This window comes from Trachurus trachurus, assembly GCF_905171665.1.
Source record: "Trachurus trachurus genome assembly, chromosome: 19".
NCBI lineage: Eukaryota > Metazoa > Chordata > Actinopteri > Carangiformes > Carangidae > Trachurus > Trachurus trachurus.
This window is the reverse complement of record NC_139913.1, coordinates 16,940,544-16,950,999: the sequence shown is the minus strand read 5'-3', so window position 1 is coordinate 16,950,999 and position 10,456 is coordinate 16,940,544.

Sequence of the window (10,456 nt, the reverse complement as noted above, 5' to 3'; positions counted from 1 at the left end):
ATACAAACATGGGACATGCTATCTAACCACCTGACCACCGAGAACCTCAGGGCAGGTTTTTTTTTATTTGTAAAATACTGTTTCAACTGAAAGGTGTAAGAAGCAGCATCATATGAATGTGTGATTGTTATTGGAAAAAAAGAGTTTGTATTCAAAGCAGGTGTCTTCCAGTATTTAAGAACTCTCTTCAAAGCTCACCCATTTCCACTGTTTTAAAACTTCTCTTAGAGCACAAGTGAACACTAGGCTACATCAACATGCCATCCTTCCAGAAACTTGTCAACTCCCATGGTTTCTGAGATCGTGTCAGTTGTCACACACAGTCCTCCTCGCTCTGGTGAGCGCTGTGTCAGCCGACTGTGAAAGATCCAAACCTCCTCCGCCCTCCACCGCTTTCACACACAGAAGTGTGAGCCGGATTCACTCTTGAGTATTTGTCACACTCTGATAGTCAGAACTCAGCGTCTTACTGTGGCCCCTTCTCAGATTCAACATGATCAACATAAACACACACCTTTTTTTGCAAGAATTTCATGTCATACTCTTTGTCTGATTCATATATTTTAGTATGTTTAGTTTTTCCTTTCCATTTATCTTTTTCTTTTTTTATATAGATATTTTAAGCTTCTCTTCTCTTCTCTTCTCTTCTCTTCTCTTCTCTGTCATTTTCATTTTGTCTATGTGTTGGCTAAATGTAGCTGGAGTCAGACCAGTGTTCAGGGCAGTTAGCTTCCCTCGAACCCCTGACATGACACAAACTTAAATTATTGTGTTCTTCTGTCCCACCTGGACCGTAACTACTGTCCTCAAGCCCTGAACACACATCATTCAGTTTTCTGATGTGACCTCCTGTAGGATGAGAAGGATATTTAAAGGGATCACTCACCTGGCGAGATGAAGACGCGCTGGGAGAATTCTTGGTTTGAGGCTGAGACTGAGACCGAGACGGGGCCTGTACTGAAGTTCAGCATAGAAGCTCATTTGAGTATGAACACACTGCCTGGGCTGGGACTTCCCCTTCCCCTCTGTGCGTATAACGAGGATCCCCCCAACCCACCACCCAACCTAACACTCATACTGACTCATTGCTGCCAGTCTAAAGTTTGACTATGACAGGAAATATGCGTTATCCGGTCCTGATACAGACTTGGATTAAAGTCCCAACTTTAACTGTAACTGTCACCAGAACATCAATGTCGAGCTTGAAGGTTCAATCTTCACTAAATATATTTAACTCAAGATCCGCTCAGTTGTCATAGAGACAGCAGCTGATTACATTTGTTTTGATGCCATTTGTGCATATCTTTATGATCGGTGTCACTCTTTGGCTTAACCTTTTTACAATATATCATGAGAATGGATTTTATATTAATAGAGGGGGATACTTCACCCAAAATTGATAATTCACCAATTTTCTACTCACCGTCATGCCAACGAAGGGTTCGGAGAACATTTGGAGTTATCAAAACGCTTCTGGAGTTCCAGGGGGGTCCAGCTAGCAACAGATTTCCATATAATGGCGGCAGATATTGCTCACTTTTGAATTGTCCAAACACACACTATGAAACATCCAAATACCTCCATACTGCTCGTCTGTACCGACCCAAGTGTCCTGAAGGTGTCCGAAAAACTGAATTTGATCTCTATTTTTAGCCTTGTTATAGCAGTAGCTCTCATGGCTCTGTTGATGTTTGTGTGCATGCACAAGATTTGCTGCGAGATGTTCTTACATGTTTACAATGATAGGCACTCAAACAACGACGAATGAACATCTTGCAGCAAATTTCGTGCAAATCTCGCACAAACATCATCAACAGAGCCACTGGAAGCCACTACTACAACAAGGCTAAAAACGGAGGTCAAATTATTTTTTTACGAACAACTTTTTCATGTTGCGGCTTCAGGACACTTGGGTCGGTATGGACGAGCAGTATGGAGGTATTTGGATATTTCGTAGTGTGTGTTTTGGATTATTCAAAAGTGAGCACTATCCGCTGCCATTATATGAAAATATGTTGCGAGCTGGACCCCCCCTGGAACTCCAAAAGCATTTTGATAACTCAGAAAGTTCTCCCAACCCTTCCTTGGCATGATGGTGAGTAGGAAATTGGTGAATTATCGATTTTGGGTGAAGTATCCCTTTAACTACACTGAACAAAACTATGTTTATTATACTGATAAAAGAGCTAGTGGTAATGCACATATTTTTCTCCAGAAATGTCAGGTTGTTCATAATGTTTTAGTTTTAGTACATAATGGATAGTTCACAAAATGTAAACATCTTATCCTAATGCATCTGGGTGTTCCAGTCCACATCATGTATACCAATTATAACACATTATAACTATATTTATAATGCATTATCGATGTGGGCATTGTCAGTGAGTTACTAACAATTATAACGTATTATAATACCTGACCTTATAAGTCATGATAAAATGCGTTATAGTGTTTTATGATTATTGGTATAAAGCATAATGATCATTTATGAGTATAACTGCATTATAACTCATTATAAGTATGGTTATAATGTGTTATAGCGATAGGCGTCAAATAAAGTGTTACCAATAATTACAATTTCCATGTAGAAGGAGCTGTCTATTGCTTGGTTTAGTTTTATTAGTTTGTTTATTTGACATGAAAATGAGCTAAAATTGCAAATAACGGGAATATCTTAAATCTTAAGTGCAATAGATATTTAAATCTTTGTATAACCCTCCATAAGGTGACACTGCCAAAACTTCCAACTGCAACAATGACTCAGTGCTACAGTACAGGTATTAATGCAGGTGTGACTAATCCACTTTCTAAACATCAATATGAAACTGTTTTCATATCATTCCACACAATGTGTTTTACTCTTGACTGAACACACCACTTGTTTTCAGTTTTACAACTCCACTTCAGTTCTGTGAAGAGAGTGGATGGTATTTTTAAGCATGTCATAAACAGTAATTGCCTGAGAGAGATGATATAAATAAGGTATGATAACTCAAAGAATCTTGAAGTCTTGCAGAGTTAATCAGGTTTATAATAGGCTAGTTAATAATAGTTCAATGAAGTTGTAGAAACCTATGAAGCTCTTTAACAATGTAACTACAACCTAATGTATATTAATGTGTCTGTGTAGTGAAATGTCAAATGAGGACATCAGAAAAGGTTGAAAAGTTTAAAACAAAACTTAAATAAATAAATGAGTAAAAATTTGACTAGAAAGCTTTGAGTTTCAATCTCAGAATTTCAGGGTGGTTTTAGAGTGCAGCTGTTTGATGCAAACGGAAATGATGAGGTGACAAGTCATTAAAAGGTGTTAGTTTTGTTTTACAACACACTAATTTTGTTCTGCCTCATGGCACCTGAGGCAAAGCTGGATGCAGCAGTATGGGAGTCACTGCAGCCCGAGAACAGGTGCAGATGTGCTGGCAGCATGTGTGACTAAACTAAAGAGAAACATGGTCACAGAGCTCTGGCCATTATGTGCCTGGTCTATAAACAGTAATAACAATAAGCCTCTTGAGCCTGCAAGTAATCAGTGCACTGACAAAGACAAGATCCCCCACTGGCTTCCCATCCATTACTTCATAAGAACTGATGCCGGGTCTTTGCAGAGTCCAACATACTAGATACAATTTACACAGGGGTATTACAGTTTTTCTCCATTGGTTTGGCTCATTTCTTGAAACAGAAATTACATTCTCAAACTCTAAGATCATTTGTCAAAACTGTCATATCCCTCCCAAAACAGCTCGCTCATGTGTCAAAACTAAATTCCTTTGTCATAAATAGTCAGTACCCCCAAAATGCATCATCCCTTTGGTATTGTGTAAGCAATGCAAGTCAAAATGTTTCATTGTTTTGTCACTAGCCTATGGCAGAGGACCATTGAAATATCCCTCATGTCCACCTCTCAGTCTTAGCCCAGTCCTTCATTGACTATTCTTTTTGTCTCGTTAACAGAATACAATTGTGTATAAAACTGAAAGAAAGAAAAAAGGATTTTAGGTAAAAGTAGCCTCTAAGGTTTGACATCACACATTGCACTGATGCTGCCAAGGAAAGGTAACCATTTTTATTCACACATAAAGTAACTTCCATAGATCAGAGTAAAAAGAAAATAGTATAATATACTGTAATATAAACTATAACATGCAGTGTTGTAAATAAATATATGGTATTCATGGTATTATGTTCTTGATTAATTTAGACAGTTGAGTCACAACAGACTACTGTGCATGTGATGACTTACAATACAATGAGATGATGTTGACAACCATTGTAGCCTACCTGCTACTTAATCATTTGCAAAGATGTACTGAGACATTTGCAATTTGATGAAATGAATGAGAAATTCTATTCTGTTGTGAACAATTGCCAAGTGGTTTGGAGGTTTGTCCATGTTGTTTTGAGAATGTAATTTTTGTTTCGAGAAATGAGCCAAACCAACGGAGAAAACCTGTAACAAACATCTAGAATTAGAAATGGAATTGGGTTTTAAAAAAGAAGAAGAAGAAATAATCTGTTGTATGTTCAATCATAGAGTGTAAAGTAAGTTAATAAGTTGGACTTCCACTTGTGTGAGGACAAATCAAGTAGAAAACAACTCATTTGACTTTGGTGAAGCACTGATAAAATCTCAACAGAAATCAGTTCTGAAATGATTTCTGTTCACACAGCTGAGTGCACAGCAGTTGGTCTGTTTCTCTCAATACACACAGTTTTTAATTCTTTCCATATAAAAAATAGAAAAATGTTGATTGATATGAATAACATGATCACAAAGCAGTATTATATATACGTGTGGGGGAAAAAATACAACAAAACCTGCAGACTACAGCTGTGACTGTGATATGATATGCATTACTGCTTACCTCATCAAAAAATTCCACATAGAGGAACTAAGTGTCAGAGTCATCAGTGAGGAAAAATTACAAAGAGGAAGGGGCAAACCATGCAAGCATGCATGACAAATCATTCAAAGATTTACTGACAGGCACTTTAGATCAATAAAAGCAAATAATTGTAGATGCAGTTAAGAGCAAAGGTTAAAACAATAAAAATGTCAAAGCTGGACTTCAACACACACACTGCAGATGGCAGGTGATTGATGTGACTCCAGTAGAGTTTATAGAAGTTAAGAAGGTGTTTGTGCAGCCTGGATCACGCCATGTGCAGAAACCTGGTTTCTCCCAGAATAGACTCACTGCAGATGGGTAGTCAAATTTTGCAAAGGGAAAAGGAAGCTGGTTCACATGCTCAAAAAAAAAACAAAAAAAAACAGAACAACAACAACAAAGTACGTCCAATTTGTGACCATATTAGTCATTTAGCAAATGATGCAAATGTTGAGTCAGTTAAAGACTTGCACTTTAAAAAAAAAAAGATGAAATACTTTCAAGCGCATCAACAAAGAGCAACATTCATATCATGCTACACTGATTGGTACATGTCTAAAATCACTGTTTTGGGGTTTGGTTTTTTTGAAAAGGCTAGTCCAAACAGGAATATCAAACACTTAAGATTTTTTTTTTTTTTTTTTTTTTAAGGATAAATTCTAATTAATTAAAGTATAATTTTCTTTGTCTGGCATTACTTTGTACTAATCTGAACATAATGTTAAACTTGAGCACTGCTGTCACACATAAATCTGGACAGCCATTCACCTGCTCCACCAATATCACACCAGCAGATGGAGACAGCAGGCAGTACATAAAAAGACAGCCAGTTAAAGTGAATGATCAACACTACTTTTCAAGCGAATCCGTATGAACTTGACATAAATTGAAAGAAAGCTTAAGAACACCTTTAAATTCCTGAACGCCATTCTGTAGGAACAGCAGTGATCTCCGCTAATCCTACACAGGATCATGCAGGGGGGGTAGACCGGTGCCACAGTATTGGCGACGAGGTAAAAGATAAGGGTGTGGAAACTGTCTTAGGCGGGGGATTTAGAGGAAATGAAAGGAACCGTCTTATCAGACAGAGAGTATTGCAAGTCTGCAATCAAAGACTGAGAATCCACATGCTGTGCAGTGTGTAGTGATCCTCTGAAATCTCCACTAGACCATTGGACAGCCTCCGTGTCAGAATGGTATATATGTTAGATCAAATGTTGCACCGACTACGTTTCTTTTCTTCAGTGTCAGTCTAATAAAACCAACAGAATATCACCCATGTTGAGGAAAACCGTGCTCATTATTAATAGGCAAGTAGAAACCCCACAGGTCTAGTTCAACTGTGTATAGGTGGAGGCTGTGTTAATAGAAAGAATATGGACTACTGTCTTAGGGGCTCTCACCTTGTTCCACTCAAATGATCCAGTTGCAATCATGTGAACCACCTCTGAGACTCCATATCGGAACAATAAAACCAAACATCTTATTCCAAAGAAAATGTACAGTTTTTATAAATATGTTAAATTGAGTTAGTTGAATATGAAGTGGTGACTCATACAGAATCTCACATCACCCAACTCTAGTCCTTTTAGCCTAACAGAGTAATTTAGTATTTCAGCGTCATTGTTTTGGTGTTTCGGGCTCATATCTCCTCTACTTTGGTTGGTTTTCACAGCTCTAATGAGCATGTTTTCCACCACAGCACACCACCTGACCAGCACCTGTCACCAGGCAGAGAAGTGCAGCTAAAGTTATAGCAGCAAGCTGGTGGCCATGCTGGTCGTATTTAGAGCCAATTTACATAATTGCAGTTCTAACAGTAATCGAACACATGCTGTAAAATCTTTGACAGTGATTGCAACTGCTCATTGTAGTCATGAAAACTGTGTGTACCGGTAACACTATTATTGGTCATATTCACATTTCCAGTGCAGGCTAAAAAATGGAAAAAAAAAAAAAAAACATGCAGGTACAAATAAATGCAGGTTTTCAGTCCATTGAGTCATGTGAGTCAATCTCTATTTATTCTCACATTAAAATGTTCAACTTTACTCCAGAAGTGACAGATTTTGGACAGCTGGAAATGGCAGAGCAGCTCACTCCAAGCTTTATAACCACTCTTAAGAATCACACTTGGATACTTTAATTTAGCTTCAGGAACTTTAAAATGTCAAATATTTATCCCTTTTCATCCTGTTCACTACCTTGATTTATTACACATCATGTGACCTGTGCTGCATGCTACAGATTCTAAAGTCTGTTTGGTTTGACTTTGTTTTATATGTTTTTTTGCCAGAGAACTTCTGAAAAAAAAAGTGGTTCGACTTGTCATTTTTCTATGTGGTTATGAAAAAGGTCATACTCAAAGAGGCTTCAGAGTACCAGACCTTTGGCACAGCACTGACCCATTATAATAAATCTATTGTTGACCGCATTAGAGAACAAGGACTGTGCTCGGTGACATTTTTTACCTTGACATTCAAACTCTCCTAAAACTTTATTCAGCTTGCTAGAGGTGCATTGTGTTCTACTGTGTATATTTAATCCTCATTTCCATCCTCTCACCTGCCATCGCCGTAATAAAACACCCCCGAGCACGACTTTAATTACCAAAAAATTATTTGTTTTCACAGTGGAACTGAAGTCTCAACAGAACAGACTGGCACAGCGTTAAAAGTTGTGAGTCATTTGGAGGCGACTCAGGCGGGAGGGAAAAAGAGAGGTGACGTGAGTGAATGTTCTAACACGCAGGCTCACTCGTGTGGGGAAGGTTTTAAATTGAACTTTCCCTATTTCTAGTGTCAGGGGATGCCTGAATAAATCCACATTAAGTCAGAGTAATCAAGCATTTCACACTATTTTGTTTGCAAAAAGGATCTCCTTGGAGATGATTTTAGATTGTCAGCTACAACTCCATACAAAAATATAGCCACAAGCTGCGATGCGGGGGAGCCCAGCAGGGCCAGGGTTGCCATGGTTACATGATGTCGTTATGTCAAGGGCATGGTGGTGAGCTCTCACGGCAAGTTACATGTCAGTTGATTGGGATTGGCTCAGATATGACTTAATTTCTCATTTGACACATTTCCTGCCAATTTCAATTGACTGGCAAAATCAAATAGACACTAAACTCAGACTGTAGCCCCCAGGGGAAGCTGTTGGAGCCAAAATGCATACTTATTACATCAGAGGGGAACCCTGCTGAGCTTTCAATGTAGGCTATTCAGTGAGTTAAGGCATAAGAAAAAAATATTGAAAGAATTTTTGTATTTTATTCATTAATTTGTTTGTTTCTTTGTTTTTACTCACTGGTATAAAAGTAATAATTTGTATTGATAAAAACTTGTCTCACCAACCAATGGGTTAGTTATTATAACAGAACGGGGAAATACACCAATCACAGTTTTTCCTCTGATGGTATCAGTGACACTTCCTGGCAGGACAGGTCTTCAGTAGCTGTAACAAAGGTCTGTGTAATTCAAGTGAATGTGGACATGAATTTGCTATTGACAGGTGTCTGAGCCAATCACATTTTGTTAAAATGTGGAAGGAATCATTTCACATCTAATGGGCATTAGCAGCTGAAAGTTAGTGGAAAAGCGACCTGCGGAAGTTGTAGTGCCATTATCTGCTGCTGCTCTCTGGTCTGATCCCTTCCACTGTTTTTAACCGACTTCCTGTGCTTCTGCACTCCGGTCTCTGCCTCACTACGAACAGTGTTGCAGTCTGCCCTGGACAAGCTGCCAAACAATCAGATTATCTCTGGTGCTGTCATAGTTTGTCTCATTTTACTTTGTGTTTTATTCTGAAGGCAGTGTCCTGTCTTCCTGTGTGCTCCTGCTGTGATTGCCTAATGTGTCTCACCTGTGTTGATTTCCCACCTGTGTCTTGTTTCTCCTCGTTAAATGTGTCCATGTTACCTACCGTGTTCCTGCGTTTCTCTGCGTCTTCATGTCCTTCCGTGAGTTAAATAAAATAGTTTCTTTGTTCCACCATACTGGTTAGTTCGCGTCTGTGCTATTGGGTCCAGTTCTTACAAAACCTTGACAACTTAAGTCGTCTGTTGTTGTGCTTACCTGGCCTTTCCCAAGCAACAATGTGGATTAATCAGCTGTTTGTATGGACTGTGCTAGCATGTAGGCTACTGCCCGGTCCTTCATTTTCAATGTATCAACAACCTACATAACAACTTGGGTTGGCTTCCAATGTGGATCCCGGCAGAGCTTTAACATTGATGACTCCAAACCAGTATAATCCATCTGGTCTTCAACTCGTCATTCCTCAAAAAACTCTGGGCTGAAGGTTGACTACATGGTGTTAGCCAGTCTGGCTAGGTGGCCAAGCCTGCAGAAGTATCAAACACATCAACAACAACGTCATCCTTGGACTATCCACTTCCTGACAAGCAGGGATCCTCTCCTCCAGGACATCATGACAGACCGTAAGTCTGATTTTATGTGTTTGACAGAAACTTGGTAAAAACATGATGGCTCCTCCTGGCTTTGTTTACAGGGTTTACAAAGTTTCATAAGATCATTTTATTATATTTGGGTGAAAGTGTTTCTGAAAACATATGAATAGAAACTCTACATCTTTACGTCACTTTCCAGTCAGGAAGCAGAATGTTTTTGCTGCATCATGGGCACAGGTTGCTGGTTGTTAAAGGTGAACTATGCAAGTCGGTCGTTTTTTGACTGATTGGTTGCTTTTTTTTTCTCTACAGAGCTCCCCCTACAGTTTTGGCTTGCATATTTTTTATTGTCGTAAAAAACTCACCACTAATCCTGCTCCCTTCCTCCCTGGCCATGTGCATTTGTTTTCAAAAAAGCCAATGGGAAGGCAATCCATGGAGCGATGTCTACCGAGATTATGGATTACCACACGTGTTTGTGTCGTAGTGCTGTAAAGCAGTTCATGTTTCTCAAGAGACGAGATTGTCTTGCATCATTGGTTTTCGGCAAATGCTAGGTGGATGACAGAGAGCCTGTTTAATTAATGTGCAAATCCTGCATAGTTCCTCTTTAACTGTGCTGCGTCTCGTAGTGAGCATGTGGTTGGCTTTAGGTTGACCTTTGTCCAATTTTCTATCTTCAATTGTTTGTGTCTTGAATGTTTGAGTTAATATTGGGTATCGCAGTGCTCAGGCACATGAGTCAGTAGGAAATGGATGAATTTCATACTGACAAGCTTTTTATTATGCTGAATGTCCATTTCACATAGGGCTCTGGCTGTTGTTTTTATTGCTTTGCTTAACTTTTTATTACCGCTCGTGGTCCCATGGTCGTATTGCAGGCTCGCAGAGTCTGGGACCACTGTGACTTCTACTGCTGAGATGATAACTGGCAATGGTGCTATGATCCATGAAACCACGATTATGGAAACAAGAGAATTAAATAGTCTGGACTGTATCTTCCCCTCTCACCCAAAACAGCCATAAAAGATGAGCTGCTGAGCTGGTGCTTTGAAATCGTGGGGGTTATTTCCGACCTGATGTCCCGGAGCAGCTGTGAACTGAGACTTTTTCCCTTTGTTTCTTCAATAACTTATGGACCAGGTCAGCAGGT